The sequence below is a fragment of the Bombyx mori genome, chromosome 16 (genome assembly GCF_030269925.1).
Source record: "Bombyx mori chromosome 16, ASM3026992v2".
Taxonomy (NCBI): domain Eukaryota; kingdom Metazoa; phylum Arthropoda; class Insecta; order Lepidoptera; family Bombycidae; genus Bombyx; species Bombyx mori.
The window spans coordinates 11,991,461-12,006,501 of NC_085122.1; the positions used below are offsets into that span (position 1 = coordinate 11,991,461).

The 15,041-nt window shown below is 36.2% G+C and overlaps 1 long non-coding RNA gene across 2 annotated transcripts; it reads left to right on the forward strand.

Moving 5' to 3' along the window:
- Nucleotides 1-9,086: 9,086 nt before the first annotated feature.
- LOC134200292 (uncharacterized) lies at nt 9,087-12,022 on the forward strand. Of its 2 annotated transcripts, XR_009975121.1 has the most exons (5): nt 9,087-9,131; nt 9,251-9,572; nt 9,821-9,905; nt 10,391-10,665; nt 11,530-12,022. It is a non-coding gene; the product is annotated as an uncharacterized LOC134200292 (long non-coding RNA). The 2 variants fall into 2 exon arrangements; XR_009975120.1 differs by lacking the exon at nt 9,087-9,131 and having other exon boundaries at nt 9,240-9,572.
- The last annotated feature ends 3,019 nt before the right edge of the window (nt 12,023-15,041 follow it).

Sequence of the window (15,041 nt, forward strand, 5' to 3'; positions counted from 1 at the left end):
TGAACAAAGACGCCCGCATTCCGTCTTATCTCGTGCCCTTCATAAAACTTAACGCACGGTCAACAAACTTGTTCTAGATTAAGGTGAAAAGGGTTCGAAATGAAACTCAGACTTTACATATTTCGGAACTTGGGTCGTACTGCACAAGCGTTTGTATTTTCGTACGAGCTTAATCAATTTCATGGCCGTGGACGGCCAAGAAGACAAATAAATCTATTCTGGATCAGCTTCGCATCCTAGTCAGGCTCTCAAAAATCTATTACCAGAGGATCATCAGCTACTTTTATTTTATTTTACTGCTTAGATGGGTGGTCACTGGTGCCCCTAGACATCTATAACATAAATGCGCCACCCACCTTGAGATATAAGTTCTAAGGTCTCAAGTATAGTTAGAACGGCTGCCCCACCCTTCAAATCGAAACGCACGAACTCTCAAGAGGTCCTACCAAAAGTGCCTCTCAAGAGGTCCTACCACCAGTAACTCTCAAGAGGTCCTACCACGAAGTCCTACCACCAGTAACTCTCAAGAGGTCCTACCACGAAGTCCTACCACCAGTAACTCTCAAGAGGTCCTACCACATTGCCCGCCGACAGTCAGATAACTTGGACAAAGTGATTGTGACGGGCAAAGTAGAAGGAAAGAGACCCCGCGGCCGATCACCTAGCCGCTGGTGTGATCAAATAACCGCCCTAACTGGGCTACCAGTAGCAACCGCCATTCGAGAAGCTGAGGACCGGGAGAGGTGGAAACAGCTCACGAGACAGGCCACGGTCAAGTTTCAGGGACACGACCTTCAGTAACGAAGAAAGCGACGAAGAAGAAGAAATCAATTTTATAGGATACATTATTTACTATGAAAGATGGAGATGTTAAAAAAAAATAAGTATGCCCGTCTTTCACCGTAAATCCGATTCAAACTCAGCACAATGCTGGTTGCACATAAACAAACATGGCAACATCAAAAGTGACAACAACAATGAAAGAACAACTAATATTAGTTGCTTTATCTCTTTCAGTATTCGAGTGATCGAGCCAAATAACAGACATTGAAGAATAAACATCAAAATAGACTCGGCATATTTAGAGTGGTTCCCCAATACTATTTATATCAATCCTGGAAAACATCATTGGCAAGCTGGACTTTCACAAAATAGGACTTTGTATAAAAGGAGAATATTTAAGTCATCTTAGGTTCGCAGACGACCTAGCACTTCTGTCAGAGACGGCCGGCCAGATGCAATACATGATAGAGACTCTTCACCAAGCCAGTATCAAGGTGGGGCTCGAGATGAACCTTACTAAAACCAAAATAATGACCAACAACAGATGGAAAAATCCTATAAAAATCAATGTAGAGCCACTAGAATATGTAGAGAAATACATATACTTGGGAAAACTGCTAAGTTTTGCCAAAAACAGCGACATACTAGAAATAGAAAGAAGGGTTCAATCGACATGGAATAAATTTTGGAACCTAAAGGAAATTTTCAAAAGTAATATGCCCACAGACATCAAAACAAAAGTTATGAACTCAAGTCTCTTACCATGCCTGACGTATGGGTGCCAGACGTGGAAGTTCTCCTCTAAAGCCACAAATAAAATCAGGACCTGTCAAAGGGGGATGGAGAGGAGTATGCTCAAAATAAGGAAGATGGATAAGGTAACTAAGATAAGAAGAACCACTAACGCGACCGACGCCCTGACTTATGCACTAAAACTAAAATGGAAATGGGCTGGCCATGTCGCGAGATATACAGACCAGAGATGGACTGCGAAAGTTACATCTTGGAGCGGCCCAACGGGCAAGAGAAGTCGAGGGAGACCACTAACCAGATGGGAAGACGATCTTAGACGAACAGCTGGCGCAAACTGGATAGACGTAGCACAGGATAGAGACGCTTGGGCATCTTTGGAGGAGGCCTTTACCCGATCCGGGGTTCTTGCTAACTAAATTTTACTGATTTATTACAAAACTCTTTTACATCCTAAATACTTATACATACATTTATATTTATTATATATTTTTTTAAAACTTTGTAAAGCAAGAAATAAAGGACTTATTATTATTATTATTATTATTTAGAGTGGTGATCGAAAAAACAAACAAACAGAGAAACAGAACGGAAATTTTTTAGACAGTCGACGATTTTAATTTACATCATAGAATCTTGTATTAAAATGAGTGGTTGCCCAGCCGGAAATCTAATTCGATTCCCGGTCAAATTCAATATCTTTGTGATAGATATTTTAGTATTCAAAGTCTGGGTAAACTTCTTTAGGGATAAGACAGATAAACCAGCCTACGGCTCAGCCGTTGTTAAAGTGTGACCGGATTTTTGTTTTTCTTATTGCTTAGATGGGTGGACGAGCTCACAGCCTACTTGGTGTTAATTGGTTACTGGAGCCCATAGACATCTACAACGTAAATGGGCCACCCACTTTGAGATATAAGTTCTAAGGTCTCAAGTATTACAACGTAAGTAGTAGTAAGTAGTAAGTAGTTACAACGGCTGCCCCGCCCTTCAAACCGAAACGCATTACTGCTTCACGGCAGAAATATGCAGGGTGGTCGTACCTACCCGTGCGGACTCACAAAACATCCTACCACCAGTAAATGCGCAAATTAAAATTTTTTCGGGTTTGATTTTAATTACACGATGTTATTCCATCACCGTGGAAGTCAATCGTGAACATTTGTTGAGGACGTATTTCATTAGAAAAATCGGTACCCGCCTGCGGGATTCGAACATCGATGCATCGCTACATGTGCACCGGACGTCTTATCCTTTAGGCCACTACGACTTCAAAATCCGATTGTAATCCGAGACCTTCTTAAAAAATCAGATGAAATACTTTAGAACACTGTAGTTATACGAATCCAAATAATAAAAAAATACTTGCCATGTGAATAACGGAGCGTCGTTTGAGGGCGGCCCAACCGATTTGACTCATAAATTTTTCGTTGTATTGTAGAGAAGACTTTTTTTGGGAAAGCATACGAATTTTCTATCACACATTTAGTGACCGGGATTCAATCTATACTATAATAATCTAAAGCTGAACAGTTTGTTTGTTTGGTAGAACGCGCTAATCTCAGGAACTACTACTGGTTCGATTTGAAAAATTCTTTCAATGCTAAGTAGCCGATTTAAGGTTATTTATTATAAGGCTATATAACATCACAGTAAGGACTTTTTGGCGGGAACGTGAGGAGTGAAATTGTGTGATTAGTTTTATTTTGTCTATTTAGTGTTACTTCAGGTTTAAATGTGTAATAACGGTGGTTTATTAACTGTTTAATATCTGTGAAAGTGCACAAATGTGGGAAAATGAAACAAAGCGCTTTAAGTAATTTCTCGGGATCCTCCAAAAAGTTCAGTGAAAAAATCTCAGTAAATGATTCTGAATGATGATGACAGAAATTCTTCCTTAACATTCTATTATTGAAAAATATTTTCACTTTCTACGTAAATGAAGTCGCGGGTAAAGTTATCCCTAAATAACTGTTCCACGCGAACGAAGTCGCGGGCAAACGCTAGTAAATGATAAATAAATAACTGGGAACAAATCAGGCACGGTCATCCTACCCTAATTTAGGATTCCCTGTGCTATGGATGACATGGTCACTACACAAGGGGGTCGCGGGTTCGAATCCCGCCAAGGGAAGATATTTATATGATAAATATAAATGTCTTTTCCAGGGTTATGGATGTATATTAATTATATGTATGTGTATAATAAAAATCTTACATTTATTTCCGTTATCTGGTACCTGTAACACAAGTTCTTTACGAACTTACCACGGGACCAGTTAACGTGGCGTGATTGTTAGTAAATATTTATATTTATATTTATTTATATATTTATATTATATGGATACCAGAGACTGGCATAGAACCTTATATAAATTTTCTTCAATAAATACATAAATGGATAATAAGCACCCAGACAAAGAGCAAACAAATCTGTTCATCAAACGAATGTATGCCCGATGCGAGAACCGAGCCCACGACCCTCGACGCATCAGTCAAGGGCGCTAGCTACTGCACAACCGAGTCAATCAAATAACTATAAATTTAAATTAAAAAATCAATATAATATTCGCTAACTTTTCACAGAATATAAACTGGTCGACATAAAAAACAGAGTAAATAGTTAAAAAAAAAAAAACATAAAACAATTTGATGAAGTTTCAAAAAACTTTTAACAATTCAATGAATAACTTGTTCGAACGGTCGAGTTTCAACGTAGGACTTTGTTAGTGAAGTTTAATAGTGTTTTGTAGATTTAATTAGTGTTGTCTCTTGATTGGTGAATTAAATGTTCCCCTGAGCAGTGAAATAAACACCAATGTTTACAACAAATACGGCTAAAACCTTCGTAAGGAACAAGTCACGTCCTATCGATGTAGTCAATTCGAAAATAAATGCGAACAAGCCGACAGAAAGACGGAGATAAATTTGAAAACGTGTTTTTTTGATTTTGCTAAAAGCTAATGTTAATTTTTTTCTTTTTGTTGCTTAGATCGGTGGACGAGCTCACAGCCCACCTGGTGTTAAGTGGTTACTGGAGCCCATAGACATCTACAACGTAGACGCGCCACCCACCTTGAGATACAAGTTCTAAGGTCTCAGTATAGTCACAACGGCTGCCCCACCCTTCAAACCGAAACGCATTACTGCTTCACGGCAGAAATAGGCGGGGCGGTGGTCCCTACCCGTGCGGACTCACAAGAGGTCCTACCACCAGTAATTACGCAAATTATAATTTTGCGGGAATGATTTTTATTGCACGATGTTATTCTTTCACCGTGGAAGTCAATCGTGAACATTTGTTGAGTACGTATTTCATTAGAAAAATTGGTACCCGCCAGCGAGATTCGAACACCAGTGCATCGCTCGATACGAATGCACCGGACGTCTTATCCTTTAGGCCACGACGACTTGCTAAAAGCTAATGTATCTGTTAAATGACATGTACTAGGAAAAGTATTTTTTTAAATAACATTTTGATAGAGATAGAGAATGAGCTTACTTATTTAACGGTTATTGGTCACAAACAATTCTTTAAGCTCGAGTCAAATCTCGTTTGAAGAAGGACATGTCATAGCAATCAAGAAACGCTATGGTGGAGAGCTCATTTCGGTGTCGCTAACTCTACTCATAAATGTAGGCAGCGGCTTGGCTCTGCCCCTAGCATTGCTGACGTCCATGAGCGACGGTGACCACTTACCATCAGGTGGGCCGTATGCTCGTCTGCCTGCAACGGCAATAAAAAAATAAAAAAAGACATAATTTTTTTCTTCACTGGATATTGCAATAAAAATTGTTTCTTATAAATTACATATACTACAAAGCAGCATATTTAAATTATATAACACGATAAAAATAAATATAAAGATAAATTACATATCATACTTGAGTTTTATTTGTCGAAATCGATTCAGAAGTAGGACGTTTAAAAGTAATTGACATACTATACTTGCAAAAAAGGTTAAGTTACTATTATAAGCTCGGTAGCGGACCACTGACCACAGCTGCGAATCGCGAGCGTCATTTGGTTACTAGCCATTTCTATAATTGCCGGAATAACCGCTACAGCTGCCGCAATTAGAACAGAGTTCAGAGAACAGATTATATGCTACAGTTCTCGTAGGTCCTCTACGTACATCATGGGAAAGATCTACGATAACCGTAGCATGTCCACGTAATATTCTCGCCCGATTTTCGACAAAGCAGTGGCGTAAATCAGCGGTCTATTGATCCAAATAATCAGATTAGACGAAACCCTGAATGTGTCTCCGCTTCGGATGTCGGTAATATGTACGTATATTTGCGTGATTTTCAGTTATGTAACCATGGCAACACCGAGTTAATTAAATAAATGTGCCTTGAATTTTTATTTAATGAATTTTTATTTTTGTTTCTATAAGCATCTGGTGGATAGAGGCTATGGACATGGGTGATGCCAGCGTCATAGTCGAACCGCGTTATAGAGGGTTTGGTGTATGCCGTATATTTGTATAAAGTATATTATGATAACAAAAAGCCCATTCACGGAGAAAATCATATATTAGACCTTTTCTCTCTTCTTCTGTTTCTCCACCTTATCCCACTAGTTCGGGGCGGCACAGCTAATGTTTCTAATGTATTTAAACTGAAGCCGCGTCCTATCGATGCTTCGGCAAACGTCTAGACTAAACTCGATGAGCCGTAACGAGCAGAAAGTCCAAATTAAAAGTTAGCACCCATAAATCAAGTCAACGATGATCCCGGAAGGGTGCAAGTCACAGCCTCTCGCATAAGGTCCCGATTTATGGACCTTTTCCGAGGGCCGTTAGCAGCCCATTCGCCTGAATATTAAACTACTTTCTGCATCCGAGATGGCCATCAAAAAAGTTAATGGAGATTTTTTCAACTCCCTAATTTTATAATCAGAAGAACTTCTCTCGATTTTGCGCGCTTTAACGCGCTTTTTCTACTTGAGCCTACTGTCGACATAATTAATAACAAAACAAAATAAATCATTGGCTAAGTTCAATGAGCAATAACAAACACGAGTTTAATTTACTGGTTATAGGTTTTTATGGTACAGGAGAAAATCACCTGATCCCCACCCGCCCGGCGGATGGCGTATGTGGGAGTTGAACCTCACTAAAAATTTCTGCCACTCACAGCCGGCGCCTGAACCCCGACCGGGCCGGGCCCAGTTGGCCATTGAGACGGCGGGACAGTGTTAATGCAGAGCATATTGCATCCACCCCGCCGTCCCCCGGACGCCGAACCGGCGTCCGCCGGCGACACGACCACCGGCTCCCTCGGTCGGCGGGCCGAGAGTTCGCCTTGATGGCTCCGCGCTGCACCTTTCCCCAGAACGGTCGGGAGAACGCGGCCTACCATCACTGGTGGTAGGTACCCACATTCTGCCTATTTCTGCCGTAAAGCAGTAATGCATTTAGATTTGAAGGTTAGGGCAGCCATTTAAAAAAAACCTTAGAACTCATGCCTCAAGGTGGGTGGCGGCATTTACGTTGTCGATGTCCATGAGCTCCGGTAATCACTGAAAAACAGGTGGACTTTGAACTCGTCCACCCATATAATCCATAAAAAACCGTAAAAGTAGCTTACATTACGTTTACGAGTCGCGAAAGCCGATAAAAATACTAAAACATAAACTAGAAACAGCCTAGTGAATAGATGAATATGTACAGAATGGAACCACCACTATACCAGAGTTCAAATCTTATAGTAAATATGTTTTTCTTTCTAATTACTTCCATAGTGAAGGAATATACTCGTTCAAGGAAACAAAATTCTTAAAATCATGCCTCAAATTAATGCCTTAGCAACAATAATAGGAAAATAGCACAAGGACAAAATGGCTGATTCTAATGTACCTAAGGAAACAACTTTGAACTCAAACGTCAGTCAAAAGAAAATATTTTTCACTAGCTGACCCGGCAGACTTCGTAGTGCCTCAACCGATAAATAAAAGACCTAAGCTTTTGTATAAAATAAACATAAAACAAACAAAAGGAATCCGTCCGACGGGGGACACATCAAAGGAAAAACAAAATTATAATTTTTATATAATTCCGAGCATTTTCATATTTATCTACCTTTTAAACCTTCTCTGGACTTCCACAAATAATTTAAGACCAAAATTAGCCAAATCAGTCCAGCCGTTCTCGAGTTTTAGCGAGACTAACGAACGGCAATTCATTTTTATATATATAGATAGATTTCAAAGAATAAGTTACCAGAAAATAAAATGAGATAAAAATAACTGAGTCTGTGTCTACTTAGCAATATGATTTTCCATTTAAATAAAAAATGTAATTGAGAAACGGAACAAATCGAATCAACAAACTAAAGTACTAGGCGCTCATAAACGTGAGGCGGCCTCCGTTCAATAACAATTTTTCATTTTCCACAGTCACCCGAGATTGGATGGCAACTGCACTGAGGAAATAGATTATTTGCTATTGATTGAATTGACGGGCTCTTGACGTAAACAAACCACATTTAGAGCCCGACAAGGAATCGGAACTTTAAAAGGTATTGATTATTGAATTATTCAATCAGATTGCTGGCTCTGTGGCGAAGTGGTTACGAAAATAAATTCGCTCGATAGATAGCTTTAATAAGGTTCCGACGTAGATGAAGTTTGAAATTTAATTATTTTAGCATTTGTAGAATTCGATTGGGCTTTTAAGAGCTCGAATCCTCAAAAGTAAGATGTATAATTTTGCCATCGACATAGATATATTTAAATAAATCCAAAATCAGATTTAATTTTTTATGTAAACGACTCTGGAAACTCGAAAAAAATACCGAATGAACTTTAATTAAATAATTAATTAAATTTAAAACAACAAGTATAGTATTTCTATATATTAATATGTGAAGCAAAAACTTTGTATCCCTTTTTAGGAAAATTGCGCGGACGGAGGAGTATAAAATTTTCCACACTTATAGACAACATAGAGAAGAAGTGCACAATGCTAATATTTTTTTTAAATAATGCGTAAAAGATACATTAAATCCATAAAGAAAACATTACACACACTACATACCATGTATTTGACGCACACACGCATACATACTATTTATTGTCAAACTTTTGTTCTTGACGTCTGTTGTCAAATTGAGAATAGATTAAATATTGTTTGTCTTTGTTAATATTTTTTATAGTGTAGTCTTGGCGAAATTTGTGATTATAGAAGTATAAAATACAATCATAATAGTGTACAAACTTACAATTCCAATTAATTATAGTCGAATTTCGACTACTGCGGGACCACTAGTCTATGTAATTTCATATACAACTGTTATTATTAACGTGGCGTGATTGTTAGTAAATATTTATATCTATTATTTATATTATTATCTATTTATTATTTACTATTTACGAACGTTTTTTCCTTCATTGGTAGTTTTTAATTGTAAACTTTACTGTAAAAGTGTAGTAAGCAAACACCGCTACTTATCAATTCTATATTTTAACACCATACAGGTATATAAATTAATGACTGCACCAAATTTCATATAACGTTGGAACATTTTTTTTTTTTTTTTTTTTTTCTTTTTGGACCCAACACCAAGTGTTATTTGCCACTTTCAAAATAAAGGTTAGGAAGCAAAAATCAAATCAGAAAATATAAGTTAGATAAGGTTTAGGCAGGAAAATTGGATTAGGATTAATATAATTAGGAAGAATAAATAATATATATTATAATTATAATTTTAGGTTAAAACTGTTGAGGAATAAGATAATAATTTTATAAATAACTGGGTCTACTGTATGTAATAAATAAGGTACAGATATAGGAAAAGGAATACTAAGTGATGATAAAGAACTATAAAGAAGTGAATGATCAAAAAGGGGACATGAAAGAATAATGTGATTTAAATCGCCAATGTCCGCACCGCATTCACACTTACTGCTATCCAGCACTCCGGTCGTCGCTAGATGTGCCGGACTACACGTGTGGCCTAATCTCATCCGTATCAAACTGGAAGTCTCGTGGCGTTTAAAATTATATTTGTAGAACCATGGTTTGGAAGGAATGGTTGGTTGTACCCTTCGGTAATATTTTGCTTTAACGCCATTATACCACTGTGCACTCCAAGCATTATTCAAATATGTTTTAGGGAGGCTAACTAAATCATGACTATAATTTTTGAAATAATAAATATCACCACAATTGATAGTCTCGTTTGCAATTCTATCAACTATTTCATTTCCTTTAATTCCGCAATGGCTAGGTATCCATACAAATGATACTGTAAGATTTTGATCCATACATTTCATTAACAGGTTTCTACAGTCTAAGAGAATAGGGTAAATCGGTTGAGATTTAAAAGGAAATTTTGCAAGAGCCTGTAAAGCACTCTTTGAATCGGTTAGTATTAAAGTTTTCTTTAGTTTGAATATCAAAATGTATTCTATGGCCTTGTATATTCCAAAACATTCACCAGTGAACACTGATGTTTCAGATGGTAATTTTATCTTTTCAACTATTTTTGATTGCGAATGATAGACTCCTACACCAACACAACCTTGAGGGTGTTTGGAAGCATCTGTATATATATGGTTATAATCATTCCAATCTTGGTCTATTACAAAATTAAAGTTAGTATTTGGTTGGGGTTGATACTTAGAAACACCCATGTCAAGATGAATATCCGGTTTTAAAATCAATGCCATATAGTTTACACAAAATAGAGGGAAAATATGAGAGTGATGAGTTGGAGTTTGAATAGACAAATATTTTCTGTAGCTAATTATTAAACATGGTAACTGTTTATGTTTCCAAAATGAAGAGGATTCTATGAGTTCATTTAAAGTTTTAAGTTTGGTAATAATGTGATTATTTTGAATTTGTAGGGATTTGAAAACGAATTTATCAGATAAATATTGACGTCTCAAATGAAGAGGAGGATCAACACATTCTACCTGTAATGCTGTAACAGGACTAGATTTCATGGCTCCAGTGATAATTCTGAGTGATTTAGACTGTATAGAGTCTAGTTTTTTGAAAGCATTCACATCCCCTGGTTGAAGTAAAAAAGTACCATAATCTAAAACTGATCTTACTATGGCATTATATAAAAGTTTTAAATTGAATGGGTGGGCACCCCACCATACACCGGCAAGAGAACGTAAGATATTCATATTACTCAAACACTTGTTTGTAATGTAATTACAATGTTGAATTCCATTCAATTTTGAATCTAAAATTAAACCTAAAAATTTAACATGACTATTTACAGAAATTAATTCATTCTCATACAATATATTAATTGGAGGAAGAGAACGTTTTCTAGAGAATACAACAATAGAACTTTTGGAGGCAGAAAGGGAAAGTCCATTATTATCTAACCAAGATTTAAGAGTTAGAAATGAATTCCTAAGGGATAAGCAAGCCTTATGTATGTCTTTATTGCAAGTGTACATAAGGAGGTCATCAGCATATTGAAGAATTCTTACTTGATTTCCAAGGGTCTCTTCCAAATCACAAGTGTATATATTGTATAAAATTGGACTTAACACAGATCCTTGAGGGAGAGAGAGAGAGAGAGAGAGAGAGAGAGAGAGAATACACTTTATTGCACACCAAAACACAATATACATTCAAAAAAAAAATTCTCCTCCATAAATTCCTCTCCATAAAGTTCTAGATTGTTGTGAATCTGAGGAGGTAGAGTTTAAAATGATAGTTCGATTTGACATTATAGTAATAATCAAGTTAGCTAGTCTAACAGGAACCCTTATTTTCTGTAATTTGTAAAGGAGTGTAGGAATATGTACATTATCATATGCAGCGAAAATATCCAGAAATCCAGCTACAATAGATTCAGTGTTTGAGAAAGCTACCAAAATATCCACTATAAAGATAGCAAGATTGTCCATTGTGCTTTTACCCCTTCTAAATCCGTTTTGACTGTCACTGAGTAAACTGTTACTTTCCACAAACCATTCTAATCTAATTTTAATTAAATGTTCTAAAATTTTCAACATTACAGATGAGAGAGCTATGGGTCTGTATGACAATACATCTGATGAAGATTTACCCGGTTTGAGAATGGGTAAAATAATTTGTTTTTTCCATGACTCTGGGATAACACATGTAATGAACATAGAATTTATAAGGTTGAGGTAATATGTGAGACTAGAATCACTCAAATGGGCAAAGAAAGAATAAGGAATTTTATCATCACCTGGAGCAGAGTCCTTAAGATTCGAGATTACCCCCTTCAGTTCATTAAATGAGAAAGGTAAATCAAAATCTGAAACTGGATCTGAACATGAGAAAGGAAGGACAGACGGAATAAGAACTAAACATTCTTCTGGAACATAAGGGGGAGCTAATTTATCAAGAAACTTGTCAGCCAGATCATAAGGCAAGTCTTTGACTGTATTTTCTTTATATGCAGATCTAAATCTTCTTATTTGGTTCCATACTTCAGAAGGTGAGATATTAGGACAAATCGAAGCACAAAATTTTTTAAAACCTTCTCTTTTCTTTTTTAATAAGAAATTTCGAGTACTATTGATGCTTTCTGTTAGAATATCAAAATTTTCTGTAATAGTCTCTTCTAAATATAATAATTCGGCTGCCTTTCTCTCCTTTACCGCCTGAGTGCACTCCCGGTCCCACCAAGGAGGAGAAGGAATAAAAATACCAGAAGGGCTTTTAGAAGGGAAAACTTCATCAGCTGTTTCTATAAAAGCAGAAGCTAAAATTTTTGCTTGTGCATCGGAATCTAAGTTATTAATATTTTCACAATTGGCAAGTTTAATATCCAAACGCGATTGAAACGTTTTCCAATCCTCATCTGTTACTTGAGATAGATTGTACTTTATTGTAGACTTATGTTTAGAATGATCCTTAATTACTATGTTATTGTGTGAAAATGAAATAATAATAGGATAGTGGTCACTTCCATAACTTAATTTTAATGTTTCCCAGGTCAAAGACGGCACCAGAGATGGGGAGGAAATAGATATATCAGGAGCACTAACAATTTGATCAGGACCAGTTCTACGAGTTGGATTTCCGGAATTTAAAATACACAAATTCTGTTCATTAACAAAATCAAGAATTATATCTCCAAATTCATTAGATATTGAGCTTCCCCATGTTTGATGGTGAGCATTAAAATCACCCATTATTATGATTGGTCTAGGAAGATTCAAAATAATAGTTATAAACTCTTTGTAAATCTCTACAGAAGGGTGGGGAATATATACACTAACTATACATATATTATTTACAATGACCGCAATAATGGATAAACCAAAACTATGATCAGGTATATCTACAAGTTTAAAGCTAAGAACATTATTTACAAGAAGAGCAACACCACTGTACTCGTCAATACGATCTTCACGGATACAGGTATATCCTTTGATTTTGAAAGGATATATACTTTTCAACCATGTTTCCTGTAAAGAAACTATGATTGGAGAGTGTTTATTTATTAAGTGAATGAGATCAGACTTTTTACTTAGAATACTTCGACAGTTCCACTGAATCATCTTTTTTATTTGTGGAGCCATTGTATGTTTTGTTTAAAATTTGTCTTATGATATCAGCTGCGTTGGACGGTGTAGCGTTATTAGGAGCAAGTAAATTAATAAGAGCAATAATTATTTCAGCCACAGGAGATTCGGAATTTTCATTAAATTTTAAAGCACAGCCATTAGATGGAGATGGAGCATCGTAATCTCTTGTAAGATTTCTATGGGCCCTTTGATCAAAACCTTTATCACCTTTAAAGGGAGATCGAGGTTTCATAAAAACTGTTTTTTTATATGACGATGGACTTTTACTGGCAATTACTGGGCTGGGGGCAATAGATTCATGAAACGTTGAATGATTCTTACGATCCGATGGAATTGAAGAAAGAACATCAGCATACGATTTATACACTGGAGGATGAAGTTTACATGCTTCCAAGTATGACACACAACTGTTCGCCATTGTCTGCTTTATGGCCCTTTGTCTTTCAAATTCTGGACATTTCTTATTTATAGCAAAGTGTAAGCCGTTACAAAGACAACAGGAAACATTTTCCTCCTCTACATTACAAGAATCTCCTGTATGATCTTGACCACATTTAAAACAACGCGGTTTCGATCTACACTGAGCTCTAACATGACCGAATCTACAGCAATTAAAACATTGAACTGTAGGATAAATGTATAAATCAACTGGTAATGATGTAAAACACATATATACTCTTTTAGGTAAAACCTGTCCATCAAATGTTATTACCACGGATTCTGTGTCAATAAAAGTTTTATTATCATTTACAGTGATTTTTCTTCTTAATCTCCTAATTTTTAGGATTTTTCCGCAACCTAACGGAACACTGATATTATTAATTATTTCTTCTTCAGACCATTCTGTAGGAATATTTCTAACGATACCCATGCGAGTAACTTGAAAGGTAGGAATGAATGCTCTATATTTATTCTTCTCTAAAATATCTAAATCCATGAAATTGTTAGCCGCATTAAAATTTTCAAATGTTAGTGATAGCCTGTTTCTACCAATTCTCTTAAGACTGCCATTAACAATATTTTTAATAGAATAATTTTTCAAAAATTTGCCAAAAGAAATTGGGTGCAAAATGGTATTGTCATTAGATGCCTGTATTTGTTTTTGAATATGAATGACGTAAGGGGCAGCATCCGAGTCACAATATTTATGTCTTCCTATAAATCTAGGAGTGACATCATTACTTTCCATTTGAGTCGGATGATTAGGAAATATATTAGTAGACACTGGATCATGAACAGAGCTATTAATCTTTAAGGCTTTATTAGGACCACTTTCCTCACATTGGCACTGGCAGACGGTGTTGCCTTTCGAGTCACACTTGCTCCTTTTCCTATTGCAGTGTCTACAAATTCTGCGAGATGCACGTTTGCGATTTACAGATGTTTGATGTCCGGAGTAATCGGTATCTACAGTAGAATCGTCATGCTCGACAACAACATTATGCGCCACTGCGGGCACTGACGATAAGTCACATTCGTCATTTACTTGTAAAATATTAAAACTATTAGAAGCAAGAGTCTCCCCGGGATCTCCCGGGGGGTCCATTTTACGAAACAAGGTCAAAAATACTTACCCGACGACGAAATTAAATACACTAAATAAAGAAAAATTAAATATATATAAAAATATGTACAAACTTATCCTAATCCAACTATACGATAATTAAAAAAAATGTGTGCGTGTACTAGTGTACACACGTAAGAAGTGAAACTTATTTATGGCCTTATTTTTCGAAAAATGATCTACATGCAACTTTCTAGAAATTGGTTAAATAAAGTTAAATTAGATAAAGTTTAAACAAAAGGATTTTATTATCATAGACATGAATACAAAAAAGTTAAATTAGATAAAGTTTAAACAAAAGGATTTTATTATCATAGACATGAATACAAAACAGATGGCGCGTAACGGAAAAATGTGACGCGTAACCGAAAAATGTGACGGTAAATTTTTTTCCAACGCCGATAA